The sequence below is a fragment of the Oncorhynchus masou genome, chromosome 10 (genome assembly GCF_036934945.1).
Source record: "Oncorhynchus masou masou isolate Uvic2021 chromosome 10, UVic_Omas_1.1, whole genome shotgun sequence".
In the NCBI taxonomy this organism is placed as follows: domain Eukaryota; kingdom Metazoa; phylum Chordata; class Actinopteri; order Salmoniformes; family Salmonidae; genus Oncorhynchus; species Oncorhynchus masou.
Window position 1 is genome coordinate 21,840,570 of NC_088221.1, and position 22,997 is coordinate 21,863,566.

Sequence of the window (22,997 nt, forward strand, 5' to 3'; positions counted from 1 at the left end):
TTTGACCTTTTGCAAAAGCAGGCGAGAGAGGACGCAGGAGGCGGGCAAATCTAATTGATAAAAGGCCAATATGACAGACCGAATGTGCTAGCCTGACGACTCAAACTGAACTATTCTGCTGCTCTGTGTTCGCTAAATAGTTTTTTTCCTCGTCCGTGGGCGTGGCGTTTGGCCGGAGCGTGGAGTCTGGGTAGCCAGGCAACAAATGTGCAGTATTCATGATTTGATGATTTGAAACAGCGGCGTGCAGCTCGGTAAACGGGAGGAGAAAACGGACAGTACCTTTCCCGAAAACAATGAAGACGGGCACATTTCCTAGGTAAGGCTTTGTTAGCGCCCTGCTGGATTTGCAGGCAATTGCTCTTCACGCTTCAAAGCACTTTGTGCGAATAGCCCGCGGTTACATACAATGAGTGTAACAACGAGCAGTCACTGGGCAGGAGGAGATGTGGCTACAATGAGATTCAGACAGTGATTTTATATATTTTTGGAATGAATGTATCAGTAAAACAATTAGGGAAGAATATTCCATAGTAAATGAGTAGCCTGAACGGTTTGCGTGAGTGGTTTAATCTTTGCAGTCAGAATGATGAAAGCCATAGCCTAGCCTACTGCATGCACCCTTATACTATTTTATCCTATCATCATCGCTACCTACTCCTTGATACATTTAGAAGCTTACAACATAGTTGGTATCATAAAACAACCTAGCTGTACCTCGTGCGGCAACATTGTAGCCAAGCCACACATGTAAGCGAAAGCCTACTTTGTAGGGAATCATTAATGGAGATATTTGCTTGTTCACATCAGTCCAACTGCATTATGCCTTCCTGTGTTCTACGCATTCCTTTTGAGTTTTACGCAGTAGCTCGTGAAATGAGAAACTCGTGAAACGAGACAATCATCTGCTGTTTAAACTATTAGACCACAAGTTTCACAAACGAACAACAGTTATGTTTGTGTTGTGAAACCCTGTCTGTGGCATACGAAGAACGTTTGATTGCGGAGGACCTTGTGTCCATGTGAGATTTCAGGCGGCCTGGCCTCCATTCAATTACGAACAGTTAAAAGGAAGAGGGAGATAAGATAGAACAGACGGAGGTGTAGAGGCAGGGTCAGGCTGCAATTCAAACAAACCTGCCATAGAAAAGTTTAGAACCCTTTCTTCACATACTTCCGCCTGCACACCTCTTATTCTTAACTGGCAGTAGTACTAGTATCACAAACCATAAGATAATTTATTTGGCCCTGGTTAACAAATACATCTCCTCCACGGGTGACTCGGTCAATTACATTAAACACAGCGGCCATGCCAGTCCTTTGGCAGGCTGTTGGTGGATGCTCATGCCCACCCTGTGAACCACGCTGTCTGTGCCAGGAGATGTCTGATTTAAGACCATTTAGATCGCATCATTATTGACTTAAGCAGCGGTTTGAATCCCACCCAACAGTGTTATGATCTCAATAGCCTTTGCATTAGACAAATTGAACGGAAATGCCGGTAATTATGCCATTTGAGAGAAATTATAAGAAACGGAAAGAACACAAGTACCAAGGATGAAGAATCTTGGCAATTAGCCCGATAGATTGGGAGTGAGTGTGTAGTCTTTGAACTGGTCAGATTCCTTGTTGCTTTGTCTGGGATCTACAGATGGGTGGGGTCTAGGTTTGCCTCAGAACAGAGGTCGTTTTACTCAATTTCCTAACAAATAAAAACCAAGACTCATCTGAGGGAAAGGGAGGGAGGAAAGAGCAAAATGCATCTTTTGTATAAAATATTCCGCAGCGTACACCAATTTACATTTGTATCAACATACAGTCCTTGAACAAACTACATTTCAAATGTGATGTTTGAAGGATACAATCACAGTAAGTGGTATAAAAAACCCAAACCAAAACAAAGTGTCACATTCTCACAGACTTATGAAATCATGTCCCTTTGCAGCACGGGGAAGGTGAACCAAAGAGGGCTTTAACAACTGATTGAGGACACTCTGCTACCTGGTGGCGGTAGTGTGTTCTTTGTAGTGATGGGGCAAAAAATCGCTACAGTTGAGTATCACAATATCATTGTTGACGATATATCGATACTTATTTTCTCATTGCTCTCTTGTCGCTCTGCAGCTGACATAACGATGTGCTGTATGTTTGTAACATTGAATCACAAATAAATCGCATTATCCGATCGCAATACATATGGCATGGTGATACATTCATCATCTCTATACAAATCATATCAGCACCTAAAAAGCCAACTTTATTAATGTTTACATACTGTTTTACCTACTTTATATATGCATATACTGTATTCTAGCCGTGGCTCATCCTATATAAATACTGATGTACACACCTTTTTTATTTCTATACTGTCTATACACACCATTCACGTACATATATATGTGTACTCTGGACTTTGGTCCGGAAGCTAAATTCCTGCAATTCTACCCATTTTGTTATGGGGTTTTGTACTGTGTATTTAAATGCTGTATTCTCGACAAAGCTTATTCTATTATTTATACTACTATTGTGCATTGTATTTTAGTTACACTGTTTGTACACACCATATTAATTAATTTATATACTGGATTCTTGACATGGCTCATTCTACTATATCTACTGCTGTACATATCATTCTTAGTACATCTAGTGTAAATTCATCCGGTGTATATACCTATAGATTGCATGTGGATTAATGTTACAGTGCTATTTGGCTGAATTGGATTCATTACGACATTTCAAGATATATGGGTATAATTATTTATATACTTGTCTGACATTTTACTGCATTGTTAGGAGCTTGTAAAATAAGCATTTTGTTGCACCTTGTTATAACATCTGCTAAACTGTATACGCTACCAATAAATGTTGATTAGATTTAAGTATCATGATAATATCGCATCATAAGGTCCCTGGAAATCCCCAGCCCTAGTTATTGTGCAGCTGGACAGTTTATGGTTGAACAAATCAAATTGAATTTATCACATGCGCTGAATATCACAGTAGACCTTACCGTGAAATGCTTACTTACAAGCCCTTAACTCCATTGTTAATTTATTTAGTAAATATTTTCTTAACCAAGGTATAAAAGAAAAGTAACACAATAAAATATGAATAATGAGGCTATATACAGGGGGTACCAGTACCGAGTCAGTGTGCAGGGGTACCGGGATTATGATGTTGATGTGAGACATGACCAGCCTTTCAAAGCACTTCATGTCTACCGACGTGAGTGCAATGGGGCGGTAGTCATTTAGGCAGGTTACCTTCGCTTTCTTGGGCACAGGGACTATGGCGGTCTACTTGAAACAGACTCAGGCAGGGAGAGGTTGAGGTTGAAAATGTCAGTGAAGACACTTTCTAGTTTGTCCGTGCATGCTTGGAGTTCACATCCTGGTAATCCGTCTGGCCCCGTTGCCTTGTGAATGTTGACCTGTTTAAATGTATTGCTCACATCGGCTACGTAGAGCGTTAACACAGTCATTCGGGAACAGCTGGTGCTCTCATGCATGCTTCAGTGTTGCTTATCTCGACATGAGCAAAAAATACATCTATCCCATCTGGTAGTCTTGCATCACTGTGCAGCTCATGGCTAGGTTTCCCTTTGTAGTCTGTGATAGTTTGCAAGCACTGACACATCCGACGAGTGTCAGAGCCGGTGTAATAGGATTGAATCTTATTCCCGTATTTACGCTTTGCCTGTTTGATGGTTCATTTGAGGGCATAGAGGGATTTCTTATAAGCGTCCAGATTAGTGTCCCGCTCCTTGAAAGCGGCAGCTCTAGCCTTTAGCTCAGTGCGGATGTTGCCTGTAATCCATGGCTTCTGGTTGTGATATTTGCCAAATGGATGGCGGGGGAGAGCTTTGTATGAGTCTCTGTGTGGAGTAAAGGTGCTTTAGAGTTTTATTTATGTATTTTTTCCCCCTCTGGTTGCACATGTGCCATGCTGGTAGAAATGTGGTAAAACTGATTTAAGTTTGCTTGCTTTAAAGTGCACTACTTCTGGATGAGCATTTGCTTATGGCCTTATACAGCTCGTTGAGTGCGATCTTAGTGCCAGCAACGGTTTGTGGTGGTAAATATACGGCTATGAAAAATTATAGATGGTGTGGTCTACAGCTTATCATGAGGTACTCTACCTCAGGCGAGCAATACCTCGAGACGTCCTTAATTTTTTACATTGCGCACCAGCTGTTATTGACAAATAGACACACCACCACCCCTCGTCTTACCGAATGCAGCTGTCCTGTCGATGCACGGAAAACACAGCCAACTGTATATTATCTGTGTCGTTGTTCAGCCACGACCCTGTGAAACATAAAACATTAGATTTTTAATGTCCCGTTGGTAGGATAGTCTCAAACGTAGCTCATCCAGTTTATTCTCCAGTGACTGCACGTTGGCCAATAGAACAGATGGCAGAGGCTACCCACTCGCCAAAGAATTCTCACAAGGCACTCCGATCTCCGCCCGCTCTACAGGGGTGTGTGATGTATGTTAATTTGTGTATTGCTGATGAATTTGAATGGGTGTGTGTTTGTTGAATTATAACAGTGGTATGTGGGTTTCTGTAATTGTAACAGTGGTGTGTGTATTTGTGGTTTGAGTTATAGCAGGGATGTGTGTTTTGTATTGTTGAGTTGTAACAGGGGTGTGCGTTGGTGGGTTGTGTGTGAGTGTATTTTTTTCATCCCAACTCTTGGGGGTATTTTATAATGTGGGCTCCACAGTTATGCAGTACCCCCAGAGAGAGTGAGTGATTGTGTGAGTGAGATGGCGCTGTGGGATCAGTCATTTACAGTATATATTTACGTGCATCTACATTCATCTGGTACATGGAGTAGAGCGTGTCAGTAGACCATTTCTCAAGCTTTCCTCCTCTGTAAATCCATTTGAATTCAGTCACACTTTGAGAGCACCGCTTTTTGATTTGAACAAAACCTTCCGTACATATTTGCCCATTATCATTGTGCTCAGAAAGTAACTTTTTGGACCTGAATGCCAAAACATTCAATAGATAAAGGCCCCCCCACCATACCATGAAACATCCAAAGATGAATGGTTGGGATTTATATAATTTAAAAGCTTACAAACAGGGTCAAACTATTTGGTGATTTCTTGAAATAAACGTTTTTTTTAAATGAAATGGTCATTGAGCTATTTGCAAATAGCTATGACCCTATTTGACATAATCTGAGTTTTTTGTTGTTGTGCCCGCCATCAGTTGAGACATGCTCTTGAACCTCAGATGATGTGAAGTATTATCTAAGCTGCAACCTGTGAATTTCAAAGAATATCAGAGTATACACGTGTATACACACAATTTTTAACCTTAAACGTTAATTATCATTTGATTTAAAAAAAACATTTTTTTCTCTCCAAAAAATCACCAAATAGTTTGACCCCCGTTTGTAAGCTTTTAAATTATATCAAACTCAACTGCTTATCTTTTCCTGTGATGAAGACATGGATGTTTTATGGTATGGTGTGATATGCAAAATGGGTAAACTTTTAGCACTTATCTCTTTTTGGCATTCAGGTGCAAAAAGTCACTTTCTGGCCACGTCTAGGTGGGATGGACTGAGAGTAGCTGAGGGGTGGGTTTAAAAGATCATGTTCTATAATAGTTATGACTGAGAACACAATTTATATCAAATTACTTTACTCTTGTAACTACTGTAAAAAATATTGTAATGTGTATACAATGTACATTTAACAACAAAACAAAGTTTATTTTTGTACTCTGAAGAGGGGGGTGGTGGATGGTCAAAGTGAGTGAATTCAAAAAGATTTACCTTCTGTCTTGCTCACTGTCTCTCTCTCCCCTCCCTCTCTTCTCTCCCCCTCTCTTCTCTCTCTGTAATCTGGGAGAGGTGAGGTAGAGGACCACTCTTCCTTCCTACAGTCTCGCACAAATCTACATTTCAAACGTGATGCTGATGGATGCTACACACACACACACACACACACACACACAGCTCCCCTGATGGCTGTGATCTCCACAACAGAACATCTGCATTAGTGTTTCAGCACATATTTCTTGCTCATTATGGCACCATGCCAGCGTGCACCTCTTCTCTCTGCAGCTGGCTATTTATGGGGGTGAACGGAAGGGATGTGCAGAGTTATTAAAATATCAGAACGGCATTAGGCCTATACAAAATTATAGGCCTATTTTAATACTAAAAAGGCTTTTTTGTGAATTAAATTACATACAACAGGGATCATCAACTAGATTCAGCCTAGATTCAACTTTTGTCTTGATATCCAATTTGTAGTTATTCTCCCATCGCTGCAACTCCCCAACGGACTCGGGAGAGGCGACGGTCGAGAGCCATGCTTCCACTGAAACACGATCCTGCCAACCTGCACTGCTTCTTCACACACTCCTCGCTTAACCCTGAAGCCAGCCACACCAATGCGTCGGAGGATATACCGTCCAGCTGACGACCGACGTCAGCTTGCAAGCGCCCGGCCCTCAACAAGGAGTCGCTAGTTCGCCACGGGACAAGGAAATCCCGGCTGGCCAAACCCTCCCCTAACGCGGACGATGCTGGGCCAATTGTGCGCCGCCTCATGGGTATTACGGCGGGCTGTGACACAGCCTGGGATCAAACCCGGGTCTGTAGTGACGACTCAAGCATCACTCGGGGCTAAATATCTCTTTATTACGTGTGGAAATACTTTGGAACAGATTTTCAACATTTAAAATCACTTGGAGATGATTTGCTGGTGTTTTTAGTCTTTTATATCCAACAATAAAACATAAAAAACAAATAGATAACTTGAAGGGCCAAATAAAATCACCCACCAAATTCGTCCCACAGGCCGCCAGTTAGGGAACCTTGACTTTTCTAAGCTACTCGAAACAGGCACAATAATAATAATAATAATAATAATAATATGGGATGCTAAATAACATTGTGGCTGCTACAAGTTGGCCTGTCTTGGCTGTAGCTGAGTTGCCTTGGCTGCATCTCGCTCTTCCTCCCTCAGCTGCAGCAATAGAGCGCCAGCCTCTTTCCCTCACACAGCAGTGCTCAGTTAAAAAACAAACACATTTCTCATATCCAGATATCTGACAACAATTCATGATACTTTTCGAATAGGGAAATAATTTCAAATCCCCATCCCTAGTGAACAGGCCACGCTCCCTTTAGGGATGTGGAAAGCCCGCACACACCAAGAACAGTGACACTTTCAATTACGCTGCACACTCTTGCCTGCATCTAGTAATTCTTAGTCCAACAGTTGCAAATGTGAATTTCTATTGGACAAATTTGGGTATTGTTTTTATCCCCGTTTCGTTTTTAAGAAAAGTTTTTCCACAGAATCGGCAGAATGAAACACCCCTGATCACACACAAACAGTTCACTTTCATAGCAGCCACCTACAAACAGCATGATCACTTTGCTCGTTGTGTATATATATATATATATATAATTCCTTCCCGCAACTATCTACATGGTCTCATCCTCTCACCTTTTGCCTCGCATGTGGACTTCAGTGCACAACACATCAGCTGTCTGTAACCAGGCGAAAAAACCTTTCCAAGCCAAACCTATAACGGCTATAACTACTACACACATCCTCCATTGTTGTCATAGTAATCATAGCTACTAGAACTAATGCGTTAGTAAACCCGCTAGCTACAATCATCCAGTACAGTGCACAGTCAGAAAGCGGTTTAGCAGTTACACAGCTGGGCCCCGGTGGCAATAAATTAATAAAACCAAAAGCTTACCTTGACTTGTATGAGTTTGTGTTGGATAGCCAGCTAGCTAACATAGCATCCCTCTCTGGTTGAATGTAAAATATATGTGTGTGTGTATTGCTCACCCAATCTCTTGCTTCTTCTTCATTTTGGAAGAAATTAATTTGTTCAAAAGGTCAACTATTGTCTTTCATTTTATGCACTGCAGTGCTAGCTAGCTGGAGCTTATGCTTTCAGTACTAAACTCAGCAAAAAAAGAAACTCCCTCACTGTCAACTGTGTTTATTTTCAGCAAACGTAAACGTGTAAATATTTGTATAAACATAACAAGATCCAACAACTGAGACACAAACTGAAAAAGTTCCATAGACATGTGACTAACAGAAATTTAATATTGTGTCCCTGAACAAAGGGGGGTCAAAATCAAAAGTAACAGTCAATGCAGCTGGTATCCACACCAGAAACTAAGCACTGCAGTGCATCTCCTCCTCATGGACTGCACCAGATTTGCCAGTTCTTGCTGTGAGATGTTACCCCACTCTTCCACCAAGGCACCTGCAAGTTCCCAGACATACCTGGGGGGAATGGCCCTAGCCCGTACCCTCCGATTCAACAGGTCCCAGACGTGCTCAATGGGATTGAGATCCGGGCTCTTCGCTGGCCATGGCAGAACACTGACATTCCTGTATTGCGCACCGAATGAGCAGTATGGCTGGTGGCATTGTCATGCTGGAGGGTCAGGTCAGGATGAGCCTGCAGGAAGGGTACCACATGAGGGAGGAGGATGTCTTTCCTGTAATGCACAGCATTGAGATTGCAGGCAATGATAACAAGCTCAGTCCGATGATGCTGTGACATACCGCCCCAGACCATGACGGACCCTCCACCTCCAAATGGATCCTGCTCCAGAGTGCAGCCCTCGATGTAACGCTCATTCCTTCAATGATAAACGTTAATCTGACCATCACCCCGGTGAGACAAAATCGCAACTCGTCAGTGAAGGGCCCTTTTTCCCAGTCCTGTCTGGTCCAGCGACGGTGGGTCTGTGCCCATAGGCAACGTTGTTGCCGTTGATGTCTGACTTACAACAGGTCTACAAGCCCTCAGTCCAGCCTCTCTCAACCTATTGCCGACAGTCTCAGCACTGATGGAGGGATTATGCGTTCCTGGTGTAACTCAGGTAGTTGTTGTTGCCATCTTGTACCTGTCCTCAGGTGTGATGTTCGGATGTACCAATCCTGTGCAGGTGTTGTTACACGTGGTCTGCCACTGCGAGGACGATCAGCTGTCCGTCCGCCCTGTAGCGCTGTGTTAGAAGTCTCACAGTACGGACATTGCAATTTATTGCCCTGGCCACATCTGCAGTCCTCATAACTCCTTGCAGCATGCCTATGGCACCCAGGTGAGCAGGGACCCTGGGCATCTTTCTTTGGGTGTTTTTCAGAGTCAGTAGGAAGGCCTCTTTAGTGTCCTAAGTTTTCATAACTGACCTTTATTGCCTTCCTGTAAGCTGTTAGTGTCTTAATGACTGGTGCATGTTCATTAATTGTTAATGGTTGAACAGGCATGGGAAACCGTGTTTAAACCCTTTACAATTAAGATCTGTGAAGTTATTTGGATTTTTATGAATTATCTTTGAAAGACAGGATCCTGAAAAGGGTGCTTTTTTTTTAGTTTAGATTCATTCTCTGATCTTTTTGATTTGATCGTGTCAGTACATGCTGCAAGAGCTCTGATAGCTTGGATGTTCTCCGGAAGTTGTCATAATTACTTTTGTTTAAAAAATAAATAAAAATGAAATTCAATGAGGATGGTCCTCCTCTTCTGAGGAACCTCCGCTACTCACAATCCACCCCCTTTCCTCCCTGGTATAACTACAGAAAGACATACTATGATATTCAGCACAGCACAATACAGTACCTATCATTATCCTCCCCTCTCTTATCCCCTGTGTCGTGACTTTGATTTAATGGGATGACTGTTATTTATCGACTCAACAAACTGTTTTAATTGTTACCCAATTTATTTATTTATATATATATATATATATATATTGTGTGTAACGATGAACTCGTTGTTGGGGGCACCACAGAAGTTGTTTAACGAGTTATCGAGTTTAATTCGGGAGATGTTATACATCGATAAGTCCCTTATTAATCATTACCTCATAAGTCTAATTTTGAACGTCAGACTTTTTGGATCCGTAAGAACCCCAGCCTTTTTTTATTATTCAGTTCTACACAAACTGATTTAATTATTTATTTAATAACTAACTAAATAATAATACAGAATACACAATTACATGAGACAAATGTCCCTAGTGAACTGACTAGAAATGATGGCTAGATACACAATGGTAAGAGATAAAGGGACATTTTATCGTGGATACATTCTAGGACCATTCTCAAATTAATCCTACACCTTGCTCACAAACTGCTGCCCGTTTGGGTAAGAAATGCAATGTATTTATGTGTAAGTTAGATGTCTTTGTTCGTCTCTCTGTTGAAACCAATCGATTTTCCCCCCCCCCACCCCCCCAAGAAAACTATTTATTCCATTACTTTTAAGCACTCTGGTCGAAAAAGGCGATTCTGACCTCATTCGGTGTGTGGTTTAGTTAATGTGCAAGGGACATGAAAACTATGATCTCGTTAACTAAAATCACATTCCTATCATAACAAAAAATAGTTTAATTGTTCTTTATATTCTATTAACATCATATTGGGTTCTCCTTCATGTCCGATGTAAGACATTTAAGCGTGTTAACCCTCGCAACGCTGCTGGCCCAGATGGTATCCCTAGCCGCGTCCTCAGAGCATGCGCAGACCAGCTGGCGTGTGTTCACCGACATATTCTCTCCCTCTCCCAGTCTGTTGTCCTCACATGCTTTAAGATGTCCACCATTGTCCCTGTACCTAAAAGTAAAGGTAATTGAACAAATTACTATCGCCCCAAAGCACTCACCTCTATCATCATGAATTGCTTTGAGACTTGTCAAGGATCATATCACCTCCACTGATACTCTGCCCTCTCCCATCTGGGCAAGAGGCATACCTATGTAAGAATGCTGTTCATTGACTATAGCTCAGCATTTAACACCATAGCTTCAAGCTCGAGGCCCTGGGTCTGAACGCCGCCCTGTGCAACTCTGTCCTGGACTTTCTGATGGGTCGCCCCCAGGTGGTGACGGTAGGAAACAACACCCCCACTTTGCTGATCCTTAACACTGGGGCCCTACAAGGGTGCATGCTCAGCCCCCTACTGTACTCACTGTTCGCTCATGACTGCGTGGCCAAGCACGCCTCAAACTAAATCAAGTTTGCAGACACAACAGTAGTAGGCTTGATTACCAATAATGATGTGACAGCCTACAGGAAGGAGGTGAGGGTTCTGGGAGTGTGGTGCCAGGAAAATAACCTCTCATTCAACGTCAACAAAACTATGGAGATCAACGTGGACTTCAGGAAACAGCAGAGGAAGCACCCCCTATCCACATCGATGGGACCGCAGTGGAGAAGGTGGAAAACTTCAAGTTCCTCGGAGTACACATGACTGACAAACTGAAATGGTCCACCCACACAGACAGTGTGGTGAAGAAGGCGCAATAGTCCCTCTTCAACCTCAGGAGGCTGAAGAAATTTGGCTTATTACCTAAAACCCTCACAAACCTTTACAGATGCTCAATCGAGAGCATCCTGTCAGGCTGTATCACCATCTGGTATGGCAACTGCACTGCCCACAACCGCAGGGCTCTCCAGAGGGTTTTGCGGACTGCCCAACGCATTACCGGGGGCAAAGTTCCCGCCCTCCTGGATACCTACAGCACCCGATGCCATAGGAAGGCCAAAAATATCATCAAGGACAACAACCACCCGAGCCACTGCCTGTTCCCCCCGCAATCATCCAGAAGGCGAGGTCAGTACAGATGCATCAAAGCTGGGACAGAGAGACTGAAAAACAGCTTCTATCTCAAGGCCATCAGACTGCTAAACAGCATTTAATAGCACATCAGAGGTGTCTGCCTATAGACATAGATTAGGAATCACTGGCCACTTTTAGAAATGGATCACTAGCTACTTTAACAATGTTCAGTGTCTAGCATTACTCCTCTCATATGTATCAACTCCACTCCACACTATTCTACAGTATCTTAGTCACTTTTAAATTGTTTACATATTGCATCACTCATTTCATATGTATATATTGTATTCTATACTACACCACTGACAGTTAAACAGCCATCTCCAGCACATTAGAGGCTGCTGCCTATAGACATAGATTAGGACTCTCTGGCCAGTTTTCAGGAAATTAAACACTAGCCACTTTTAATGTCTCTGTATCTTGAATTACTCATCTCATATGTGTGAACTGTACTCTATACTATTCTACAATGTCTTAGGCACTTTAATTGTTTGTAAATTTTGCATCACCCATCTCATGTGTATATACTGTACTCCATACTATGCCACTGTATCTAAGTCGAATGCCTCTGTGACATATGTATAGGTATTCTTAATCCATTCCTTACTTAGATTACATGTATTTTAGGTATATGTTGTGAAACTGTTAGATATCACTTGTTCGATGTTACTGCACTGTCGGAGCTAGAAGCACAAGCATTTCAGTACACCCGCAATAACATCTGTTAAACACGTGTATGTGACCAATAACATTTTTTATTTGATTGGATGGAAACTTAAACAGCCGAAGGGGTTTCCTTCCTAAGTTACAGTATTTGGTTTTTAATAACATCACAAAATGAAAAGTGATATAACATGGTTATTCTTTAGATCCCCACGGACCATTCTTAATATTGTTCCAATTAACTTTTGTTTGGATGTTATAGTTTGAGGCACACGTTTCCTGGAGGACAAAGGCATTCCTTTGGTTGGTACTGAAGAGCAGGAGAGGGTTCTCTACTGCATAAGAATTTACATTTGGCGTGAGGTTTCACAAAACCGGCCCAGCCCCCCCTCTCCTCTCCTGTGGCAACACGTACATTCTAAGTGATTTCAATTAGTCTTTCTCCATTCGAATTTGTTTTAGAATGTTCGGTTGAACTTCAACCAAATCAAATTTAATCACTTTTATCATTTCTGCATTTCCTGCACTCAATTGCAGTGCTAGAAAAAGTACCCAATTGTCATACTTGAGTAAAAGTAAAGATATGTTAATAGAAAATTACTCAAGTAAAAGTGAATGTCACCCAGTAAAATACTACTTGAGTAAAAGTCTCTGAAAGTATTTGGATCTAAATATACAAATATACTTATGTATCAAATGTAAATGTAACATGCTGTTTTAGTTCTACACCATCACTGGTATTATCAGGCTGCATTAGCGAGCTACGTTTGCTCTTACTCAGTACATTTACTATCTAGCTAGCTATTAGCATTAGCAGCTAACAATTAGCATCTCACAAGATTTAGGGCAACTTGCTAAGAAAGGCAAACTAGCTGACAGACATTACACATGGCGTATCACATTTAACAAACCAAACATTCAAATGCCATTATAGAAGGTAAAGTAAAAACCCAAACCGGTCCCTGCATCAATACCGGTATATCATAAAATACTTGCTGTTTGTTAAATATTGTGTTCTATAATTTGAAAATAAATGTGACTCTGGATGACATGTTTTCCTAAAGAAGTTAAATCCACTTGGTTTTGTTTCCTTGCCACAATACTAAGAAGTTTGGTGATACTGGTATAGTCCCAGCCCTACCTAACACATTTGAAAGCCTGTGGTGTAGGGGTGTGAACGTTTAAGTGAAGTTGGGATCCTTAACCTTAAGAAAAATCCCTAACAGAAAAACTGTTTTAAAATTTAAAATTGCAGTGCAGTTATCACAAAGCCATATTTTCAGTGTTTATAGCCTAACAAGACTATATGGCTGTAAAGTTGTGTAATTGAAATAAAACCAGAGAGGAGAGGCAAACTTTAGGCTCCGTCGGGAAATTTGCGAGGCATGCAAGATAATTAAGACGCATGTGCACGGTTCTGCCTGCCCCTGCTCTCTCGCCCTCGCGCTTGCCTGCATGCGCTTTCTCTTTGCTAATGAGGAGTGTGTGTGTTCAGTCTTCGGTCTGTTGTGTGTAGACTATTTTAGTTTAGGCTATAGGCTATTAATGGCACGATGTCGCTGGGATGAAGAGGTATCTTCGGGCCAGTCTTGCGAGCACAGGTAGGCTACTCTTAGTTGCTGAGTGGGTGGGGGTGTTTTTGTCTCATAATATGAAATTACAGTAGGCTACCACTATAGCCTGTATTTATGACCCTTTTCAGATATGTTGGTATGTGGCCCCTTGAAAGCGCCTCGGCAATGGCAAATACAGAGAAATGCCTTTCTTGCAAACTCAAAACCCCCACAATGCAATAATCAATAACAATGTATTAATATAACAAACCCACAAGGAATAAGATATGAAATACACAAAGTAAGCATACTATATACAGGAAATATTTGAAATGTCAGTTCCAATACCATATTTACATGTGCAGAGATACTAGTGATGGAGGTAGATATGTATAGGTGTAAGGTGACTAGGCTACAGGATAAAAGATAAACAGTGTAGCAGCAGCTTGCAGGTGTGTAGAGTCAGTAAAAATGTATGTCCATATTATGATGGAGTGAGTGTTTGTTGGAGTGACAGAGCAACTATTGAAATAAAAGGTCAGTAAAGATACAAGTAAACTCTGTCCATGTAGCTATTTTGTTAGTTATTCATCATCAGTCATATTGCTTGGGGATAGAAGCTGTTCCAAGATCCTGTTGGTGTCAGACTTGATGCACCGGTACCTCTTGCTGTGCTGCAACAGAGAAAATAGTCTTTGGCTTGGGTGGTTGGGGTCTTTCCCGATTTTCCAGGCATTCTTTTTACACCGCCTGATATACAGGTCCTGGATGGCAGGGAGCTCGGCCCCAGTGATGGGCTGTCCGTACAACCCTCTGTAGCGCCATGAGATCCTAGCCTTCCTGCTGCCTGCGCGCAGTCTACTCTTAACTAACTTTTAAAGTTAGTTCAATATAGTGACTTACCAAGAGATTTAGTGGAAAGAAAGCACATCTAGCTACCTTACCATAAAAAAACAGCATAAACAACACATTTATTGTTGTCAGGGAAACAATATATCATTATATGCCGTAGCAGAATTCTACTGCCGAAAAAGGTAGACACTTCTGATGGGTCACTTTTTTTGTTATCAATTATCGACATGTTACTGTACTGCTTTATGTGTGTAAAGGGTGGCGGTAGAGAACTTCACTGTCTGGCCCTATTCTGCATTGTGAATTGACTGGAATTGTAATCTCTTTTTAACGGAAAATATTATTATTTATTTATTTTTTACATTATTTTTTATTATTTTAATTGTATTTTATTAATGGCTGTTTAAATGTTAAGGACAATTGTCCATTTGTCACATTCCTACTGTGATGTAATCAACTCAAATCCTGTTAACCTCTTGCTGGAACGTGTGTGTGTGTGTGTGTGTGTATACTTCACATTTTGGACTATCAGAGGTTGCCCCAGCCTAAACCCCTTATCTAATTAACTTTGTCTTGTGATTAGTGGTCACTCATTGAGGGCCATAGTCATCAAAACAGTTTGCTGGGTTTCTGCCCTTCCAGGACAAGACATTCTTAGAAGTCTTACCCTAAAAGGCTGCAGAATTTGATTAATTCAACTTAATCAGCAAAAAACATTCTATTTGAAACACAATTATTTTAAATGTCAAAAAATATGCATTTCTCACCGACTACACCTTTTTTCCCCTCTGTTATTGGTTTAGATTGAGTATTGCCTCCACCTCCCTGTTTGAGGTCACCTGATAGATACTGGTCCCTCAGTGTCAAGGGAAGGTCTTCCTTCCTGTGGTCATTACTCCCAAATGGCCCTCATGAGGAAAATGAGAATGGCATATAGTTGTCAGGGGGAAGTGTCCCTGTGAGTTGACTCTGTCCTCTTCTTCTAATAGTGGCTGTGCTGTATCCAGCCCCTGTATTTGTTAGGGTTGGGAATTGCCAGGGACTAACCCCAATACAATATTATCACGATATTAGTTCCCCATACGATATGTATTGCGATTCTCATGATTCTATATGTGTTGCGATTCGATGTTCCAAACATATTGCTCACCATATGTCTGCTGCGGAGGGACAAGAGAGAGCCATGAGAAAACGAGCTTTGATCAGTCATGGAAATACAGTGGGACAAAAAATGATTTAGTCAGCCACCAATTGTGCAAGTTCTCCCACTTAAAAAGATGAGAGGCCTGTAATTTACATCATAGGTACACTTCAACTATGACAGAAAATGAGAAAAAAAATCCAGAAAATCACATTTGTAGGCTTTGTAATGAATTTATTTGCAAATTATGGTGGAAAATAAGTATTTCGTCAATAACAAAAGTTTATCTCAATACTTTGTCATTGCCAACAAAGGGTATATAACAGAGGTCAAACGTTTTCTGTAAGTCTTCACAAGGTTTTCACACACTGTTGCTGATATTTTGGCCCATTCCTCCATGCAGATCTCCTCTAGAGCAGTGATGTTTTGGGGCTGTTGCTGGGCAACATGGACTTTCAACTCCCTCCAAAGATTTTCTATGGGGTTAAGATCTGGAGACTGGCTAGGCCACTCCAGGACCTTGAAATGCTTTGAGTGGCTTAAGCAGGGGGACACATCTGGCACTGCAGGATTTGAGTCCCTGGCGGCGTAGTGTGTTACTGATGGTAGGCTTTGTTACTTTGGTCCCAGCTCTCTGCAGGTCATTCACTAGGTCCCCCCGTGTGGTTCTGGAATTGTGATCATTTTGACCACACGGGGTGAGATCTTGCGTGGAGCCCCAGATCGAGGGAGATTATCAGTGGCCTTGTATGTCTTCCATTTCCTAATAATTGCTCCCACAGTTGATTTCTTCAAACCAAGCTGCTTACCTATTGTAGATTCAGTCTTCCCAGCCTGGTGCAGGTCTACAATTTTGTTTCTGATGTCCTTTGACAGCTCTTTGGTCTTGGCCGTAGTGGAGTTTGGAGTGTGACTGAGGTTGTGGACAGGTGTCTTTTTTATACTGATAATAAGTTCAAACAGGTGCCATTTTTAATACAGGTAACGAGTGGAGGACAGAGGAGCCTCTTACAGAAGAAGTTACAGGTCTGTGAGAGCCAGAAATCTTGCTTGTTTGTAGGTGACCAAATACGTATTTTCCACCATAATTTGCAAATGCATTCATAAAAAATCCTACAATGTGATTTTCTGGATTTTTTTCCTTCTCATTTTGTCTGTCATAGTTGAAGTGTACCTATGAGACAAGCCTGTAATTTTCATTATCTTTTTAAGTGGGAGAACTTGGACAATTGGTGGCTGACTAAATACTTTTTCCCCCACTGTACGTGCTGAAAACAAATCACATTTTATTTGTCACATGCACCGAGTACAGCAGGAATACAATCTTACAGTGGAATGCTTACCAGTCCCGTAAACAACAATGTAGTTAAGAAAAATACCTACACAAAATAAGAAATAAAAGTAACAAATAATTAGAGTGCAGCAGTAAAATAACAATAGCGAGGCTATATACAGAGGGTACTGGTACAGAGTCAATGTGCGGGGGCACCGGTTAGTCTAGGTAATTGAGGTAATATGTACATGTCGGTAGAGTGACTGTGCATAGATAATAAACAGAGTAGCAGCAGTGTAAAAGCGAGGCGGGCAATGCAAATAGCCTGGGTAGCCATTTGATTAGATGTTCAGGAGTCTTATGTCTTGGGTGCTGTTTAGAAGCCTCTTGGACCTAGACTTGGCGCTCCGATACCGCTTGCCGTGCGGTAGCAGAGAGAACAGTCTACGACTTGGGTGGCTGGAATCTTTGACAATAGGGCCTTCCTCTGACACCGCCTGGTATAGACGTCCTGGATGGCAGGAAGCTTTGCCCCAGTGATGTACTGGGCCGTACGCTGTACCCTCTAGTGCCTTGAGGTCGGAGGCCGAGTAGTAGCCATACCATGCAGTGATGCAACCCGTCAGGATGCTCTCAATGGTGCAGCTGTAGAACCTTTTGAGGATCTGAGGACCAATGACAAATATTTTCAGTCTTTTGAGGAGGAATAGGTTTTGTCATGCCCTCTTCACAACTGTCTTGGTGTGCTTGGACCATGTCAGTTTGTTGGTGATATGGATGGCAAGGAACTTGAAGCTCTCAACCTGTTCCACTGCAGCCCTGTCGATGAGAATGGGGGCGAGCTCGGTTCTCCTTTTCCTGTAGTCCACAATCATCTCTTTTGTCTTGATCACGTTGAGGGAGAGGTTGCTGTCCTTGCACCACACGGTCAGGTCTCTGACCTCCCTATAGGCTGTCTTGTCGGTGATCAGGTCTACCACTGTTGTGTCATCAGCAAACTTAATGATGGCGTTGGAGTCGTGCCTGGCCGTGCAGTCATGAGTCAACAGGGAGTACAGGAGGGTACTGAGCACGCACCACTGAGAGGCCCCAGTGTTGAGGATCAGCGTGGTGGATGTGATGTTACCTACCCTTACCACCTGGGGGCGGCCTGTCAGGAAGTCCAGGATCCAGTTGCAGAAGGAGGTGCTTAGTTCCTTCAAAGATTATCACTATGGTGTTGAACGCTGAGCTATAGTCAATGAATAGCATTCTCACATGGGTGTTCCTTTTTGTCCAGGTGTGAAAGGACAGTGTGGAGTGCAATAGAGATTGCATCATCTGTGGCTCTGTTGGGGCGGTATGCAAATTAAAGTGGGTATAGGGTTTCTGGGATAATGGTGTTGTGAGCCATGACCAGCCTTTCAAAGCACTTCATGGCTACAGACGTGAGTGCTATGGGTTGGTAGTCGTTTAGGCAGGTTACCTTAGTGTTCTTAGGCACATGAACTATGGTCATCTGCTTGAAATACGTTGGTATTACAGACTCAGACAGGGAGAGATTGAAAATATCAGTGAAGACACTTACCAGTTGGTCAGCGCATGCTCGGAGTCTACATCCTGGTAATCCGTCTGGGCCTGTGGCCTGAATCTTGATCTGTTTTTAAAGGGCTTACTTACATCAGCTGTGGAGATTGTGATCTCAGAGCTGTCCGGAACAGCTGATGCTCTCATGCATGTTTCAGTGTTACTTGCATTGATGCGAACATAGAAGAAATTTAGCTCGTCTGGTAGGCTCGTGTCACTGGGCAGCTCTCAGCTGTGTTCTCTTTGTAGTCTGTAATAGTTTGCAAGCCCTGCCACATACGATGAGCATCGGAGCCGGTGTAGTACGACTTGATCTTAGTCCTGTACTGATGCTTAGCCTGTTTGGTTCATCAGAGGTTATAGTAGGATTTCTTATACGTTTCCCGGTTGGAGAACCACTCCTTGTTACCGGCAGCTCTACCTTTTTAGCTCAGTGAGGATGTTGCCTGTAATCCATGGCTTCTGGTTTTGGTGTGTCCACACAGTGACTGTACGTACAACTTCATCGATGCACTTATTGATGAATCTAGTGACTGATGTTGTGTACTCCTCAGTGCCATCGTAAGAATCCCGGAACATATTCCAGTCTGTGCTAGCAAAACAGTCCTGTAGCTTAGCATCTGTCACTGGTGTTTCCTGCTTTAATTTTGCTTGTAAGCAGGAATCCGGAGGATAAAATTATGGTCAGATTTGCCAAATGGAGTGCGAGGGAGAGCTTTGTTCGTGTCTCTGTGTGTGGAGTAAAGGTGGTCCAGAGTCTCTCCCCCCCCTTTTTTCTTCTTCTCTGGTTGCATATTTATCATGCTGGTAGAAATGAGGTAAAACGGATTTAAGTTTCCCTGCATTAAAGTCCCCAGGCCACTAGGAGCGCCGCCTCGGGATGAGCGTTTTCCTGTTTGCTTATGGCCGGATACAGCTCATTGAGCGCCGTCTTAGTGGTGGTATGTAGACTGCTACAAAAAACACAAACTCTCTAGGTAGATAAGCTGTAGCCCACACTATCATGAAATACTCTACTTCAGGCAAGCAAAACCTTGACACTTTTTTAGATATCGTGCACCAGCTGTTTATAGATATCCGTAGACCGCCGCCCCTTACCAGAGGCTGTTCTATCCTGCCGATACAGTGTATGACCCTCCAGCTGTATGTTATTTGTGTCGCCGTTCAGCCACGACTTGGTGAAACATAAGATGTATTACAGTTTTTAATGGCCTGTTGGTAGGATATACGTGCTTGTATTTCGTCCACTTTATTATTGAGAGATTCTACTTTGGCCAATAGTACCCATGGCAAAGGCAGATTAGCCACTCATTGCTGGATCATCACAAGGCACCCCAATCTCCTTCTCTCAGGGATGAGGGCCTGTTTGGGAGTAAATACCTTTCGTCCGACTCATTAAAGAAAAATTATTTGTCCAGTTCAAGGTGAGTAATCGCTGTTCTGATGTCCAGAAGTTCCTTTTGGTCATAAGAGACGGTAGTAGCAACATTACAAAATAATTTACAAAAAAATAAACAAGATAGCATGGTTGGTTAAGAGGCCTGAGTTGGTTAAGAGGATCTGAATTTTGTCTCCCTATTTAAAAAAGATGGAGAACAAGCTATTAAGGAAAATACTTGTGTTTTTGGTGTAGGTACAGCCAGCTAGTGCAAAAACAATTTTGCGATTATTGTCATTACTATATATCGTCAGAAATAATATCCCAATATGTAAATATTGATTTCCTTTCCACCACCACCACTAGTATTTATGGAGAAAAATATTCTGGCTACACAGAGAAAGGGACAGGAGAAAAGTAGCTACGTCAGAGTGCTGTCTGCTGATAGAATGCCTGTTTTGTGAATTCTTATCCAAGTGTAGAAGTGCAACTGAAGCACAAAATCTACAGTAAGAAGCACTTTAGATCTGCATTTACAAAGCGCAGAGATATTTCTTATGCGTTTTAGCTTAGATTTTTTCGCTAAAAAAAACGAGTTCTGCATTTACGCAACCCCTAAGTTTAACTTGCTAGTTATGTGATTTGAGTGATTTGGTCTTATGTAGCAACATTTTAAATGTTTTTTTTTTTTTACATTGGATAAGTGGAGACTCAGAGCTAGAAAATTGTATATAATACGCTGCAATTTGAGGAACAAATGGGGAAAGTAATTCTGTTTTGAAAGTTGCTAAACTTGTAACCCCACGTTTGAGAAAATGTCCCTTGAATATTTTGGGACACCTACTGGAGAGCTCTTCTTTTTCTACACCCATTCAGCATCGTTCACACCCTCTTAAGCATTAGCCCCACCCATCTCTTTAAGGATTCACATTTGAGGCCATGTGCTAAACAGTGAGTATGGTAGTGTACAACCAAAGATTAAGATGTAAGGCTGGTTTATACTACTACAATCGACATGTCACTGCGACAACTGTTTACAGACATTGTGGACATTCTATTGTCGTCCGACATCAAATGTATCATTGTCGTTATGAAAAAGTATGAACACCCAAATGTCATGCAGCCTGTCATTTTTGTGTTTACTTTTTCATCACGACAACGATAAATTTGATGTTGGACAACAATAGAATGTTCATGATGTCACTGCGACAACTGTATGCAGACATGTCGATAGTAGTAGTATAAACCAGCCTTACGTCTTAATCTTTGGTTGTATACTACCATACTCACTGTTTAGCACATGGCCTCAAATGCAGCCTGTCAGCCTGGGGGTCCAAAATATCATAACAGGTGCATTTTAACACAAATAAACCCATCTGCTTAAAAATGAATTTAGTAGATGTCAATCTAGGAAACCAGGCAACTAAACGCAACTTTCTAAACAATGTTTTTGGTTCGTTTCTAGCTTGTTAGGTGTGAACAGTACAGTGAGATGGTTACTTGCATAGTGGAGTCTTTTTGTTTAGACATGTAGCTAGCTAAACAAAACTGTTCATTTGCACAATATCTTTCATTCGCTTGTAAATGTCCAAACTCACCAAAAATGACATTTGGTAGCTCCTACCTAATATATATATATATATATATATATCTTTATGAGCTGGATTGCCTGTCATTACAATTAGTTTATTTTCATTTGGGCTCGTTAGCATATTTAGCTAGCAGCCTCCATGGAAATTCACTATTACTTTTGCTAATTCTGTTAGCATTCCGGTAATAGACGACCAATGTAAAAATAAATATATATATATATTTTTTGGGTGCCTCATTGTGTACTAAGCCAGTAATATCGTAAATCCTTGGATGAGAGAAGGACAGCATGACGATATGAAAATCTGAATACTGCCCAACCATCGTTTCCATATGTTTGTATGCATATTCGGGAAGACTTTTTTTTCCCACATTTTGTTACGTTTCAGCCTCATTCTAAAATGGATCAAATTGTTGTTGTTTTTTACTCGTCTATCTACACACAGTATCCCATAATGACAAATTAAAAACTGTTTTTTTTCTTTTAGGTATTTTATTAAAAATACATAACTGAAATATCACATTAACATACAATACCAGTCAAAAGTTTGGACACACCTACTCATTCAAGGGTTTTTCTTTATTTTTTTTACTATTTTCTGTATTGCAGAATAATAGTGAAGACATCAATACTATGAAATAACACACACAGAATCATGTATTAACCAAAAAAGTAATAAACAAATCAAAATAGATTTTAGTTTCTTCAAAGTAGCCACCCTTACACACTCTTGGTATTCTCTCAACCAGCTTACCCTGGAATGCTTTTCCAACAGTCTTGAAGGAGTTCACACATATGCAGAGCACTTGTTGGCTGCTTTTCCTTTACTCTGCAGTCCAACTCATCCCAAACCATCTAATTTGGGTTGAGATTGGGTGATTGTGGAGGCCAGATCATCTGATGCAGCACTCATCATGCTCCTTCTTGGTCGAACAACTCTTACACAGCCTGGAGGTGTGTTTTGGGTCATTGTCCTGTTGAAAAACAAATTATAGTCTCACTAAGTGCAAACCAGATTGGATGGTGTATTACTGCAGAATGCTGTAGTAGCTTGCTGGTTAACTGTGCCTTGAATTCTAAATGAATCACTGACAGTGTCACCAGCAAAGCACCATCACACCACCTCCTGCATGCTTCAAGGTGGGAACTACACATGCAGAGATCATCCATTCATCTCCTCTGCATCTCATAAAGACACGGCAGTTGGATCCCAAAATCTCAAATTTGGACAGACCAAAGGACAGGTTTTCACCGGTCTAATGTCCATTGCTCGTGTTTCTTGGCCCAAGCAAGTATCTTCTTCTTATTGGTGTCCTTTTTAGTAGTGGTTTCTTTGCAGCAATTTG

The 22,997-nt window shown here is 41.7% G+C and overlaps 1 protein-coding gene across 1 annotated transcript in view; it reads left to right on the forward strand.

The window, feature by feature from the left end:
• Window positions 1–208: 208 nt before the first annotated feature.
• LOC135547334 (beta-galactoside alpha-2,6-sialyltransferase 2-like) overlaps window positions 209–22,997 on the forward strand; it is a 59,858-nt gene continuing 37,069 nt past the window's right edge. Inside the window, exon 1 of the mRNA XM_064976251.1 lies at window positions 209–319. The gene's annotated coding sequence lies outside the window, so the exon portion shown is untranslated. The remainder of the gene's footprint in view (window positions 320–22,997) is intronic.